At 40.7% G+C, this 14,706-nt stretch overlaps 1 protein-coding gene across 1 annotated transcript in view; it reads right to left on the bottom strand.

Moving 5' to 3' along the window:
- The window catches only part of shisa9a (shisa family member 9a), a 92,876-nt gene that overhangs the window by 46,585 nt on the left and 31,585 nt on the right, over positions 1 to 14,706 (bottom strand). The gene's annotated exons all lie outside the window — the stretch shown is intronic.

Below are 14,706 nucleotides of genomic sequence, written 5' to 3'. Positions count from 1 at the left end.
CTAACACGTGGCCGCACTGCGACTGGTGTGCATTGAATGATTGACTTTAACGCCCGCGTTTCACTGCGTTCTCGCGGTGGCCACGTTGTCACGCCGTTGACGTTTCTGGACTGTCCTACCGTGTTGGTCTTCATTATAGTAGAGAAGACGGAGTAAATATAATCTACACAAAGAAACAGTAACCCGATCGACTCACAGCCTCGAAAAGTAATGGTTACATTACAACAGAAACTCGTTCAGTACACCTCCGTTCCAAACCGAGCACCACGTAACGAAACAGTTCGATACAAATACATGTACCTTTACACCCTTAATAATATATATATGTACACACTGAATCTTGAGTCAGTACAAAATCCACAACCCTCATTGCCCTGAAAACAGTAACTCCCGAATCCTCCTGTCCAATCCACAAACACACAATAATCCTAAACAACGCCTAAACACACCCTTCTTCCTGCCCACGGCCCACCTTACGACAGCCTTCAAAATACTAAATGTTTAACTAAGCATGTTCATTTTTCTTCTCGGGAACCTTTTGTTGACTTGTGATATGGTGACCTTCCCTCCTTGCCTGAGTCTGTGATTGTTTCACTGTCGAACCGAATAAATTGTCAACTTGTTCTCGGTGAGCCTTCTTCCAACTTTCAAAATGGAGTCAGTACAAGGGGTTGAGACTAAGGTGAACGCTGGGAGTTTGGCCTTTTGGCGGGGTCGTTGGGTACAAGCCGGCCCGGGTCATTGGAGCTGCGCCAGCGCAGGTCTGGCGTTTGGGCTGGCGTGATTCCGGCAATCTGGCTAAAAGGTCAGATTCCTTCAATAGTTTTTGAAAAATGCGGTATTGGTACAGCATCGGCATAACACTAGTAAGAAAAAAATGTAGAAATCCATCTTTCTACTCCCCTCCCACAAGAGCTGCTCCAAGTAAATATTTGTGACAGACAGAATGCTAACACCGCAGCACGCTGTCATTCACTTGTACCTTGGCCTAATGGGCCATTCGGGCTTCCCCGTTCGACGTTATGAGTCAGCAGCGGGAGCGCGTCAACTGAGGACGACATCCCACTCGAGACAAAGCGACACAGACGAAGAGTGGCAGGTAGGAAGGAAGGCATGGGAAGACGGTCGTGATAAAGGACACGTGTCTCTACAGGAAGCTGACACCTCTGACAAGACGTCAACAGTCGTGACCCAGTTAGCGCCGGACGACAAGGCTTCACTCTTTTCGACCTGACTGACACTTATGTTATTAGGTGGGATAGGAACATCACCGAATATGATGGAAAAGTTGGGAAAAGGAACACTACTTAAAGTGCGTACGACAGAATTAAAGTCTTAAATAGCATTATTATGTGAATTAGAATCAAATTTTAAGACGATTCGACTATACAGAACAATTTGGCAAAGCGGAGATGAGGACAAATTAGTCTTTTAATCCGCCGTCTAGCCACACCTAGCTTTATAGGGCTCTAGCGTCCCCAACAGAAGGATGACGTCGGTAGGGTCACGGTTTTATCTGATTTACAATTCAGCGCATTGAGGGGGAATTATTCAGAACGAGGAAAATGCGACGAAGAGCTGCAAAATGTCATTGTTTCAGTCTCTCCAATATTTTTACAGGATATTCTTTTTATCGTAGTATTTTTTCCCCCCAATTGCTAAATAAATGGTATGGTCATGACAAATAACATTCTTGTACTTAATGGAATAGGAAATAATAAAAATTAGGGCTGTCAAACGATTACAATTTTTAATCGAGTTAATTACAGCTTAAAAATTAATCGCAATTCAAACCATCTATAAAATATGCCATATTTTTCTGTAAATTATTGTTGGAATGGAAAGATAAGACACAAGATGGATATATACAACCAACATACGGTACATAAGTACTGTATTTGTTTATTATAACAATAAATCAACAAGATGGCATTAACATTATTAACATTCTAAACAAAGCGATCCATGGATAGAAAGACTTGTAGTTCTTAAAAGATAAATGTTAGTACAAGTTAGAGAAATTTTATAATAAAACCCCTCTTAATGTTTTCGTTTTAATAAAATTTGTAAAATTTTCAATCAAAAAATAAACTAGTAGCCCGCCATTGTTGATGTCAAAAATTACACAATGTTCATGGGTGCTGAAGCCCATAAAATCAGTCGCACCCAAGCGCCAGCAGAGGGCGACAAAACTCCAAAAAAACCACAACAAGTAGACATTGCACTACTGCTGTCATTTTAATCTGTTTGAGCATGGAAAAGAAAAGATTACACTCCTTTCTTTCAGCAGAAAAAAATTAAGTTCATATCTTTTTCCATTCTTGAGATATCAGCATTAGAAAATAGCTTAGTTTGAGCAATTTTCCAATAGTTGATGAAAAAAACAGAAATTGAGCTTTTTGTGAAAGCATACATTTCAAACATAACTTTGACTTTAACACAGCTATTTTTTTGATTTTGTGACATCCTAAACATCTGAAGATTTTTTTCATTCTACAAAATAACATAAACAACAAGACAAATAGAGCTTTTGATAGCAAAGTAACAATTTATTTACACATAACTGAGAGATGACGCTGTTGTGGCCGCGACTGTATCGGCAGATGAGGTACATTTTTCCCTCATCGCCGCCTGTCTGTCTCATCAAGATAGATTTTTTAAAAAATCTTTCTTTTGTGGTGACCACTACCTCATAACAGAATTCACCTAGGGAACTTGTGTGGGGCATGTGCCTTGTGTTTACATCGTTCTCCACATTTTTCTCACGCTTCTTACTTCTTCCAACTTCCGTTTCGTGACTATTTCTCTCCATTCATGAGTTCTTACCAAATGCGCTACTGCCCTCCAGTGGCCAGTTTTATTGCTTTAAAATGGATTTTGAGCGTTGTGCTTTGGAATGACCTTGCATCAGAAACTAGAGATGTCTCTTGTGACAAAAAAAATGTAAAAGACATATAAATGTTTTTGGGACACTGAAACAATTAAAAATAGAACGTATTTATACGTTTTTGGGATCAAATGAGTTAATCGGCCCCGCACCCCGTGTCCCGTCAATATATCATGAAGTCTATGGGCTAGGCTAAGCAGCCTTATCTGTGAATGATGAAGATTGGTGAATATAAAAGGGATCCAGGAAGCCATGTCAATGCATAATTGCTGCTTTTATGAAGAAATACAAAAGTTTACATTTAAAAAAAATAAAAAGCAATTGCACGTCCTGCGATGGGGCTATTGCGCATGAGCACATTGAGATGGCGATGTTCAAACGATATATTTTGCAGGCCAAATATCAATGTAACAAAGCTTGATGCCCTGACTATGGCTTAGTTTCTTGACATCAAAGAATGGTACATTGATACTAATTTGCAGTATATATTGGAGCGTACTAATAAAAGAGCAAACAAACTCATTTTCAAAAGGCTTTTTGCATGTTTAAGCGCAAGTGATCCAGTGACATAGATCTTGCTTGACTGAACCTTTTTATTTTTTGGATCCTCGTAAGTGTATCTAACATCCTGGGCTTGTCTCGCTCAAGGCGCTGGGCTAGTTTTGGAGGGCTTTTGGGAGTGCATTCAAGCCCTGTGGTAATGAATGGACGAACGCTTGGATAGATGGAGGAGTTTTGGGGTTACCCATATGGGAGTGACCCAATTTTAGCCCCATGTTTGTTGCAGAGAAGCCATTCTCTGCTTGCCTGCCTTGCTGCACTGCAGTATTCATCAAGCAGAAGGGGGCATTTTTGTCCGTTCACACTTCTCGCTGCCATGACACGACTGTTGCAGTTTGCAATAAACACGTCAGCTTGGTTCAGCTTGTTACTGTGTGCTTCAAATATCTAAGGTTTTCATTGTTACATTGTATATAGCGTGTTTTTAGCCCTTATCTCACTCGGGGTTGCTCCTTCACCACGTATTTGGAAACCCACTGAAAGGTGAAGGAGATCCAAACACAACTCAAGGCATGACATTGACGGGAATCGTACCTTTTCTCTACGTGTAACTGTTTGCATTATTCTGACACACTTAAAGGGCTATTAAAACACTAAGGGGCTGTGAGATATCAATAGAACCGTTATGTGGCAAGATAACAAATATTAATAAAGTTAACAAAAAAATCGCATTTATGAGCAATTATCAAAAATAGATCGAAAATTACGAACATTTCCGAAAGTATTCCGGAAACGGCCGAATGGAGCGGAGACGTCATAACAAGGAAACGACAGGTCGAGGCACTGGCAGGTGCAATTGTTGTTTATCGACGAGAGAGTTGCGTTTGTGTTTTATCAAAAAAAATCTCTAAAATGGTTCAAACCTGTCATGCTACGTGGTCTACAAATAGCCATTTGTCGCAATGTAGTACCCATGAATTCCCGAACGCGAGAAAAAGAGCTGAACTACGCAGACAATGAGTAAAGTTCGTCCGCGCTAAGAGGGCTAATTTTGCAGACCCAGCCTCCGGCACGGTTTTGTGTGGTACGCATTTTACACCTGAAAGCTATTTGAACTATGGACAAATGAAATCAGGTTTTGCTAAGAAATTGCTGATGAAAGCAGCCACCATACACGCGCAGCCACCTAAATGTCCCGCGATATCAAGAAAGAGGACGACTGGCTCTGATGAGACAACCTGTTATTGGAGTCCTTTCACGAAACTAAACACGCATGGAACCTTGAGGATTAATCAGTTAACAAGTAATTTAAAACACATGTTCCTTTAATATTAACTGTTTCATACCGTTGGGTGGAAACGCGGATTTGCTTTGGCCTTGCAAGAATTTCGGATTGCTGTCATGTGACAAGGTATTCAGTAAGGCAAGGTACAAAGGTCTTTCACACATAAAACCCAAACTAAACTTTCCCAAATAGGCTCCCCACACAGTTGAGTAAAAAACACTCCTGAATACAGTAAAGTGGAGAAACACTCCTGAATACAGTAAAGTGGAGAGAGCCATTGTTTGTATTGTTGATAGTTTTAGTCAGTCTTTCCCACAAGACACACAGTGTACACATTTTCTCCTGCCAGTGCTTGTGCTCTCCTGCCCACAAATGGAGCGAAGCTGCCTTCCTTACTTCACTAACCTAGTTTTTACATCTCCCCTCCTCTCTCCGAGGGAGTATAGATGTCTTGCCCGAGTCGATTACCGCATGCGGGGCCATCAATACGTGCCATGTTTAGTTTACATCGCTAATAATAGAACGTCACAGAGGTGTGTTTGCGGATGCAACAGACAGTGGAGTGCGGTATTCACCGCGGGGCTAATCTGTATCTCTTAGCGAGGAGGAGTCCCTCTGGGCCTCTGCAAGGTTGCTGAAATAATATTCCATGGCGCCAAATTCTACATCATTCATGAGCTGAGAGGAGCAGGTATACGATAAACTGACGTGTGCTTCAACGGTACACAGAAGGTGGACTGACCTTCCTTTTAGCGCTAGACAAGAGGGCAGCCGTCCAGGGAGATAAATACTGATGACGACGATTAAAGCAAAGTACAAGGCGGGATAAACCTGAACTCAAATAGCTACGTACGTATATACTGTAGATAAGAGTTGGATGTCTGCCATGTGCTGATATGAGGAAAGCATATGGTGAGAATGCATACTATAGTGATCCCCAAACACCGAGCTTATCAATTAAGCCCTATTTTAGTCCTCTTATCACTTTGGTGGTAATTTAACAGAGTGTGAGCATCGGGGATTAAAAAAACATTCCAATAGATGCCCCAATCTAGAAAAAGAGACAAATACTCACCAACCCTTATGCAGGTCTAATATAAGATTTTTTTTTAACTACTGAAATAGTGTCTATAGACTTTTTTAGAATTTACAGACCAATGTTAAATACTTTAAACGAATTCGCAGTGATGAATAATTTCGAGTCCATGTGTAAGTCCAGAATCCCCGATAGCAGGTGATTGTACGCCGGATCCGACGTCCGCTCACCAGATTCACATAGCGATCACGCTCGCTGAATGTCAGTGTGCCAGATGCGGTGGGGATCATCAATCTACAGTCCAAATGATAGGTTGCACACTGTGCAGACTGGATGTACTCAAAATTGGTCTTTAATGTGGAGCAGCTTGTTCCAATTCAATCTTTTGTGAAAAAAAACAATGCTGCAATGTTATGGTGCATTAATATGTTGGCATTAATCTTTTAATAGTCGAAATTAAATGTATCTATAAACTATATATATTTATATTTATAATATAAACTGAAGCAATCTGACCTTCTATCCAGATTGCTGGAATCACACCAGCCGAAACGCCGGACCCACGCTGGTGCAGCTCCACAAACCCGGCCAAAAGGCCAAATTCCGTGCGTTCATCTTAGTCTTAACCCCTTGTACTGACTCCATTTTGGAAGCTGGAAAAAGGCTTCGAAACAGAAGTTGACAATTTATTCTGAGTCGACAGCGATCATACAACACAGAGGGACCCAGGCGAGGATCCAAGGTCACCATATCACCAAGTCAACAAAAGGTTCCCGAGAAAAAAATGACCATGCTTATTTAAACATCCAGTCTTTTGAAGGCTCTTGAGGGGCGGGCCGAGGGCAGGAAGAAGAGTGTGTTTAGGCGTTGTTTAGGAATATTATTGTTGGTTTGTGGATTGGTGTTGGGTCTAAAACTCGTTCTTTAACTTATTTATTTATTTACTATTAGTTATTTACCCAAGGTAAGCTGACAAAAGGCAGGGCACGGTAAGACAGAGTCAGAGAGTTGACATTTTTCAACCTGTAGGTTGGGAGAGCCAGGAGACAGTTCCGCGACTAATGCTGTCTCATCCAAGTCTCTCTCTGAACTCTCCCGCGCTGCTAACTTTTATTGAGGGCTTGTTGATGAGCAGAATACAGTTACAACACTGTTGTCCAACGTGGCAGGTTCGGTCGGGCAAATTCCTTATTCTAGTCATTGATTGAACAGTGCTTCCTGATTGAATTAAAAGTCACACTTTTGATTGAATTAAAGTCACACTCCTGAGCAGGCAAGATATCTTTGTTTTGAACACACATTTGCACTCAAAGTACTGTAGCTTGGTGGAAAAGTACTGAGACGTTGTGTGATGAATCAACATATATGTGTGTATCTACTTGTCAGCAAAATGTGCACCGGTAAGCACATGATCATGGGCTAAAACTGTATTCTTCATAATAGCTTGGGAGTGCGCGTATAATAGCTGTGGGAGAGCAAACTGGCCTAATATATCTGGCATACAACTTATCTTACAATTGGACAGGAGGATTCGGGAGTTACTGCTGTCAGGGCAACGAGGGTTGTGGATTTTGCCACCTCAGCGTCAAAGGGGCTCTTGGAGTCTTATCAGTCGTGTTATCAGTTGGATATCGGGCCTTGTCCTGTGTTCCTTGTGTTAAGACAGGGCTTCCCGCCATTTGTTCTGGACTGTCCGAGAGAACTGACTGCGAGAGTTGGTGGTGAAGACGTGGGCTTGTCAGCATCAATCTTGCTCCGCCAGTTGCATGACGCACGCGTTTGGCTTCCGTGATAGGAAGGTGTCATGTATCTCTTATGCCCTATATTCTGCTTGTTTTCCTAAACTATGGTATAAGTGCTATTTATTTTATATTGGGTGTGTTAGAGTAATACAAACAGTCGATCGGTAAATAAGAGAAAATATACTATTCCCTGAGTGATTATATTGTGTTAGAATAATGCAAACAGTTAGACGGCGACTACAAAATGAATACAAGAAAAGGTACTCCTTCACACACATGGCTTTATGATGTACTGAACAAAATGGACCCCCAAATTTAATACTGAAAACGTATTTGATACAAATCTAGCCCAGATTGAGTAGCATGTGTGCCACATCTGGGCCATACGTTAATGTGGTTTCTGCTACTTTGGACCAGTTTTGGCCCAAAACGGTTTACTGATCCGGCAAGTGAATCCATAATGAGTTTGGCCCATTGTTCAAAAAGACACCGGGGCAGATCCTTTTTATGAAATTGGGCCGAAATTTGCAGTACATCTTGCCCATGTCCGCTCCAGTTATATTTTGTTAACTGGGTTGCACTTTTTTTTTTTTTTTTTTTTTTTTTAATGTGGGACAAAGTCACACTCCAGCACTCTCACACTTTTTGCTCGGCAGTTTACGGTAAATGTAATGCCGTTTGATTGGCGTGAAGCCAGTGCCGATGACGACAATAAATTTCTTATCCACTTGCTTCCATTGGTTTGGCTTGGCAGGCTGTGTGTGAGTCAGTGGGATGTGAATAAGAGGAACTCTGGCTTCTGTCCCTTGTCTTTGTCTTGGGAGGCTGGGAAAAGACCCTCACAGCTGTGTTCCAACAAACACACACCTGCCAAGCATTCAGCAGGAAGACCAGGTGCAGCAGACTCAAGCTTATAGACAAAGCATCACTTTAGCAGTGCCAGAGGAGCAGATTTTAAAATACTGCAGTGGGATGGCTGCAGGTAATTAAATGCTATCAGCATTGAGTCTGTCTGCTTTACTACAGTGGCATCTGGATTAAATATGAAGCTGGAAACAATGTATTTTAAACTAAATAAATGTGCTTTTTTTTCCTGTGAGGAGTGAAAATTGGAGAAATGTTTATCACATTTTCAGTTTTCACCCCCAAAAATATGTTAAGAGTCCCTAATGTTTAGACCAGAATTTCTGGCGAAATGGAGTGATGCATTTTAGGGTCACTTTTTTTCAATTCACGGTTATTTAATTTAAGACTTTTTCTAGTTTTTAAGACCCCGCAGGTAACCTGAAAATAAATGAGTAATTTCACCTCATTTTGGTCACTCAAGTGGCCGGCGTATCAATCTATACCTCACGTCAACACAGGCTGACAGGTACTCATAATTACGTCCACAAATGATCAACGAAGCGATAAGAACTATCATACAATCTCATCTACGTCGTGCTGAATCCATTTTTGGTGATTCTGTGAGTTTCTCTGCTTTAATTTTGCAGTTTTAACACACTGCTAACTTTAACCGTATTCATGTCTGAAACGGAAGTTCGAGGCAGACATTGTCCAAGATGGTGCCGCCCATATTTCACTCAGGAAACTTGTCTATTAATAACTATTGTGCTGAGGGGAAAAAAAAACATTGTTTCAAAAAAAAAAAAAAAATTAAACCTCATAAGCAGTTACTCACAATGTTACTTATTACTTGAGTATTCTTTTCACCAAATACTTTTTTTACTTGTACGCGAGTACATTTTGTGGATGACTACTTTAAAATGCGTACGACAGGGTTAAAAAAAAAGTCTTACATAGCATTATTATGTGAATTAGAATCATATTTTGAGACGATTTGACTATATACAACATTTGGCAAAGCGCAGATGATGAGAAATTAGTCTTTTAATCCGCCGTTTAGCCACGCCTACCATTAAAGGCTCTAGCGTCCCCAACAGGAGGATGTCGCCGCCAGGGTCACGGTTTCATCTGATTTAGAATTCAGCCCATTGAGTGGGAATTATTCAGAACGAGGAAAATGCGACGAAGAGAGCCGCAAAATGTCCTTGTTTCAGTCTCTCTACTCCAATATTTTTACAGGATATTCTTTTTATCCAAGTACTTTTCCCCAATACCTAAATAAATGCTAAGGTCACGACAAATAACAGTCTTGTGCTAAATGGAATATGAAGTAATAAAAATGCATTTATTCAGGACGATATGGCAAAATTACTCTATAATGGTCAAAACTGTCGACTTCACCTTTACCGTCGCACCTCTCGAACGATATTTTATGCCACCGTAGTTAGTCAGGCTTTTATCATTTCCCTGCCTCAGCTTCAGAGAATGTAAACAAACCAAGAGGCGTGACATCTAGCTGGCATGCTAACCCAAACCAAGTGACGTTTCAGTCTTATTTTCGCTTCTCGAAGCGAAAAATCACACAAAACTAGTCCGGATCATATAGACATATTGTTCTATCAAACACAACAGTTTTTTTTGGCTTAAAATAAAGCAGTTTCTTTTAAAAAGGAGTGCAAGAGCTGAAACTGCTTTTTCAGTCTTGTCTGTGTTTTCTGCCATATATTAAACGATCGCTTCCACACACATCCAAGTGGTCCATTACATTCAGGAGCATAAAACACCGTGTGAAACATGAAATAAACATGCTTTTTGGTGTCATAGGCCCTTTTAACTTTGACTTGAGTTAATATTATTTTCACATATTTGGCTTCTCTACCCACCTCTGCGTACTGTCCCACCCCTAGTTTATACCTTGAACAAAACTCAAACAGTGGCTTTTCTGGTCGTTCAATTACCCTAATTTTCGCACTATAAGGCGCAGCCCACCAAATTTGGCACGAAAATGGCATTTGTTCATAGATAAGCCGCACTGGACTATAAGACGCAGGTGTCCTCACTGCATCATGGGATATTTACACCAAAAGATATTAACCGGTACAACCTTATTTGACAACGGCATCATACGACCGACTGTCATAAGACCAAATGAAAAATGATAAACTTTGAACTAATTAGTGCAAAGCTTTATTGCTTCAAGAAGCTTCATTAGGCCATCACTGCTCCCTTGGGGGAGACAGTCAACCTCCGCTGCCACCTGCTGTTGACTGTTGTCATCCAACATGCCTCTTAGCATGCATTGCAGCGCTCCAGATGTAAATAACAATCAAAAATCATGTTCTGTGCTAAATATTTCTTCAGTTACTGTTCCAATTGTTTCATCAATTGCTAGTTATGGTATTTGCTAACACTTTATTTGACAGTGGTGCCATAAGACTGTCATTCCACAATCATAATTATGACATGTCTCTGTCCTGCGCATTCATGAATGCTTATAACAGATGTCATTAAGTGTTATCCGGCAAATGATCTCACTTTTGAATGGATGCAAAAGATCCAAGATGGACAAAAATTGAGTTAGTGACATAATTTGCCAAATGACACTTCATGACATAAGCATTCAGTAATGTCCATGATAGTGTCATGTCATAATTTTGACGATCTTATGACAGTCTTATGACACTGCTGTCAAATAAAGTGTTACCTAAAAAAAAATCAACAAATAAGCCGCACTGGACTATAAGCCACAGGTATCAAAATGAAAGAAAAAAGTAGCGGCTTATAGTCCGAAAATTACGGTATGCTTATTTGCTGTCAACTTGAAATCAACAATCAATATGAAACGCAGGGACCTAGAATTTGGTGTATTTTTCCTCACAAGGAGACGATAACCCTGTTGTTTTTACCTTAGGAACATAGAACGGCATGAGATACATTTAAATGTAGTCACCAGGAGATTCTGGAGATATTGTGGGTCAAGGAAGGCATTCATACATAAATCAAATCTGTTGCGCTGCAGGCACTGCTGTGCGCAATGAATTATGTATCATTTATAACTTTTAACTGTTGATCTTGGGACAGAGCGGAGCAGGCTGGTGGAACAATTTACAAAACATGAAAAGAGGGACAGAATGACAAAAAAAGGAAGAAAATATTGGAAACGCCGACATTTCTGTTTGTTTGGATGCACTGAGGATTAAAATCAATGCAAACATGCCGCCTGACTAAGTGACTCTGACACAGCCAAATAAAATCCAATTTGTTGTCAGTATAACATGAGATGGCGTCAGGCAGTGGCACTGGTTTTGGAGCTTCGTGATTGCTCTTGCGTGTTGTCTCAGTGGTTTGGGAATTTTCACGAAAACGTTCCGGGCATATTAATAATACAATGATATCTGTCATGTCGCACCTGCCCGTTTACGTTTCCTCGAATGCATGCATCATTGGCATTGAGTGGACACAACCGCTGCAGATCTGCTGATTACTAAGAAACAGCTGTGGCCATGTTTGGAGAATGTGCAGATGTCAATCTCCGCATCTGAAAGTCCACCCAATTACCTGAACATATATTGTTACGGACAGCACGGTTGCTAGTGTTGCCCCCATACCGTTTTTAGACTCCCGTTTCAAATGGATTGGATGTCTACTAGAGATAAAAGGAATTGGTGAGAGGATTAGGCGGAGAAAAAGTTTTTATTTTTTTAAATTATTGGCTGCCATTGATGTGGGAGGGCTAGCTGCAAATAAATGTTCATTGTAAGCAGGGTGACCAGTGCCTGGAAACTCGATCTCAAATTGCATAGCATTGACATACTTTTTTCTTGGTACATTCTGATACAGATGACAAAATTTTAGTGCCATAGACTGCTAGTCAAAAGTATTGGCACCCCTGCAATTCTGTTAGATAAAGCTCAATTTCTCCCAGAAAATGATTGCAATTACTAATGCTTTGGTAGTAATGTCGTCATTTATTTTGCTTGCAATGAAAAAAAAAAATTCAATCATTATCATTTTACACAAAACTCCAAAAATGGGCCAGACAAAAGTATTGGCACCCTCAGCCTAATACTTGGTAGCACAACCTTTAGAAAAAATAACTGCGAACAACCACTTCCGGTATCCATCAGTGAGTTTCTGCTGGAATTTTAGAGCATTCTTCTTTGGCCAACTGCTCCAGGTCTGAGATTTGAAGGGTGCCATTTTCAGATCTCTCCACAGGTGTTCTACGGGATTCAGGTCCGGCCACTTTAGAAGTCTCCAGTGCTTTCTCCCTAACCGTTTTGTAGTGCTCTTTGAAGTGTCTTTTGGGTCATTGTCCTGCTGGAAGACCCATGACCTCTGAGGGAGACCCAGCTTTCTACATTATGCTGCAATATTTGTTGGTAGTCTTCAGACTTCATAATGCCATGCACACGGTCAAGCAGTCCAGTGCCAGAGGCAGCAAAGCAACCCCAAAACATCAGGGAACCTCCTCCATGTTTGACTGTGGGGACCGTGTTCTTTTTTTGAAGGCTTCGTTTTTTTCCCTGTAAACTTTATGTTGATGCATTTTCACAAAAAGCTCTACTTTTGTCACATCTGAACAGAGAACATTCTTCCAAAACGTTTTTTGGCTTTCTCAGGTAAGTTTTGGCAAACTCCAGCCTGGCTTTTTTATGTCTCTGGCTCAGAAGTGGGGTCTTCCTGGGTATCCTATTATGGACTCCCTTTTCATTCAGATGCTGACGAATAGTACGGGTTGACACTGTTGTACCCTCGGACTGCGGGACAGCTTGAACTTGTTTGGATGTTCGTTGAGGTCCTTTTCCACCATCCGCGCAATCTTTCGTTGAAATCTCTAATCAGTTTTTCTTTTCCGTCCAAATCTCGGGAGGTTAGCCACAGTGCCGTGGGCTTTACACTAATAAATGACACTGCGCACGGTAGACACTGAAACATTTAGGTCTTTGAAGATGGACTTGTAGCCCTAAAATTGCCCATACTTCCTCACAATTTTGCTTCTCAAGTGCTCAGGCAGTTCTTTCGTCTTCTTTCTTTTCTCCATGCTCAATGTGGTACACACAAGGACAGAGGTTGAGTCAACTTTAATCCATTTTAACTGGCTGCAAGTGTGATTTGGTTATTGCCACCACCTGTTATATGCCACAGGTAAGTAACAGGTGCTGTTAATTACACAAATTAGAGAAGCATCACATGATTTTTCAAAGGGTGCCACTACTTTTGTCCGGCCCATTTTTGGAGTTTTGTTTAAAATGATAATGATTTAATTTTTTCCCCCCCCATTCTTTTTTATGTTTTTTCATTGCAAGCAAAATAAATGAAGATATTACTACCAAAGCATTTGTAATTGCAATCATTTTCTGGGAGAAATTGAGCATTATCTGACAGAATTGCAGGGGTGCCAATACTTTTGGCCTGCTGTGTATGTACTGCGTTACTTGACATCCCTGCTTGAAATGCTCATAAAACATTTCTACTCATGATTTGGCAAAAAAGTTTGATTGTGTACTGAGGGGCCAATTCAAGTTGGAAAAGACTGTGTAAGCTTTGAAGATGCGTAGAAACCACAGAGCTAAATCAGCGGGATCTCTAAACCGATGCGCTTCCTTCTTTTCTTTAACAGGTCCGAGCATAGATTTCTCCACTGCATCTTTTTGAAGCTACAGTATATCGGATGACTGCATCCTCCATTAAAATGTGTTCACTTTTTTTTTTTTTTTTCCCCCAAACTGAACCTGTTCAACTTCTCTGTCAAGCTGCATAGCATAATAATACAGTAGCGGTGGGTATCGTAAAGGTGGTGGAGGAGGATCAGGTTATCTCTTCATTCATTTCCCAACTTTCCTGAGGGACTGTGATTCAATCGCATCCTGCTGGTGAGGTTGACAGTGACATCTAAGGGTACAGTTCCCTTGTGACGCCTTTCATGCTTCTCTGGAGTTCCTGTTTCTCCTCTTTAGTGCTGCACACACATCTTTATTTCCTTAGATTTTGCTATGCAATCATTGCACGGTAAGGCTTAGGGACTCTGTGTGCATGCATACCATGGCTAGCTTGTCAAGTGCAGTAACATGTCAACAATCCAAAATGAGAAATAAAATATTGTTAATTATAGCAAATTTCTTAATTGTGGGGATGCTTTGCAAAGCATATTCATTATTTTTTTGCCGTGCACAGCACACGCACTTGGCTACACTTAGCACTTAACACGCACCGATTCTTATCGCAGTTTCAATATCAAAAGGTTCCAAAAATTCACGTGACGCAGACTCTTTTAATTTTGCCCCTCATACATACAGCAAAAATGCAGTTTTTGACAAAAATGCCCCATTTGTTTCAATGACCAAAACATTCATTTTCAAATTTCAAAAACGTGACTTTTACTTATATATTTTTTAATTCTATGTCA

The sequence above is a fragment of the Corythoichthys intestinalis genome, chromosome 21 (genome assembly GCF_030265065.1).
Source record: "Corythoichthys intestinalis isolate RoL2023-P3 chromosome 21, ASM3026506v1, whole genome shotgun sequence".
Classification (NCBI taxonomy): Eukaryota; Metazoa; Chordata; class Actinopteri; order Syngnathiformes; family Syngnathidae; genus Corythoichthys; species Corythoichthys intestinalis.
Note: the sequence above shows the minus strand (reverse complement) of the source record. Positions and strands in the feature narration are given on the sequence as shown.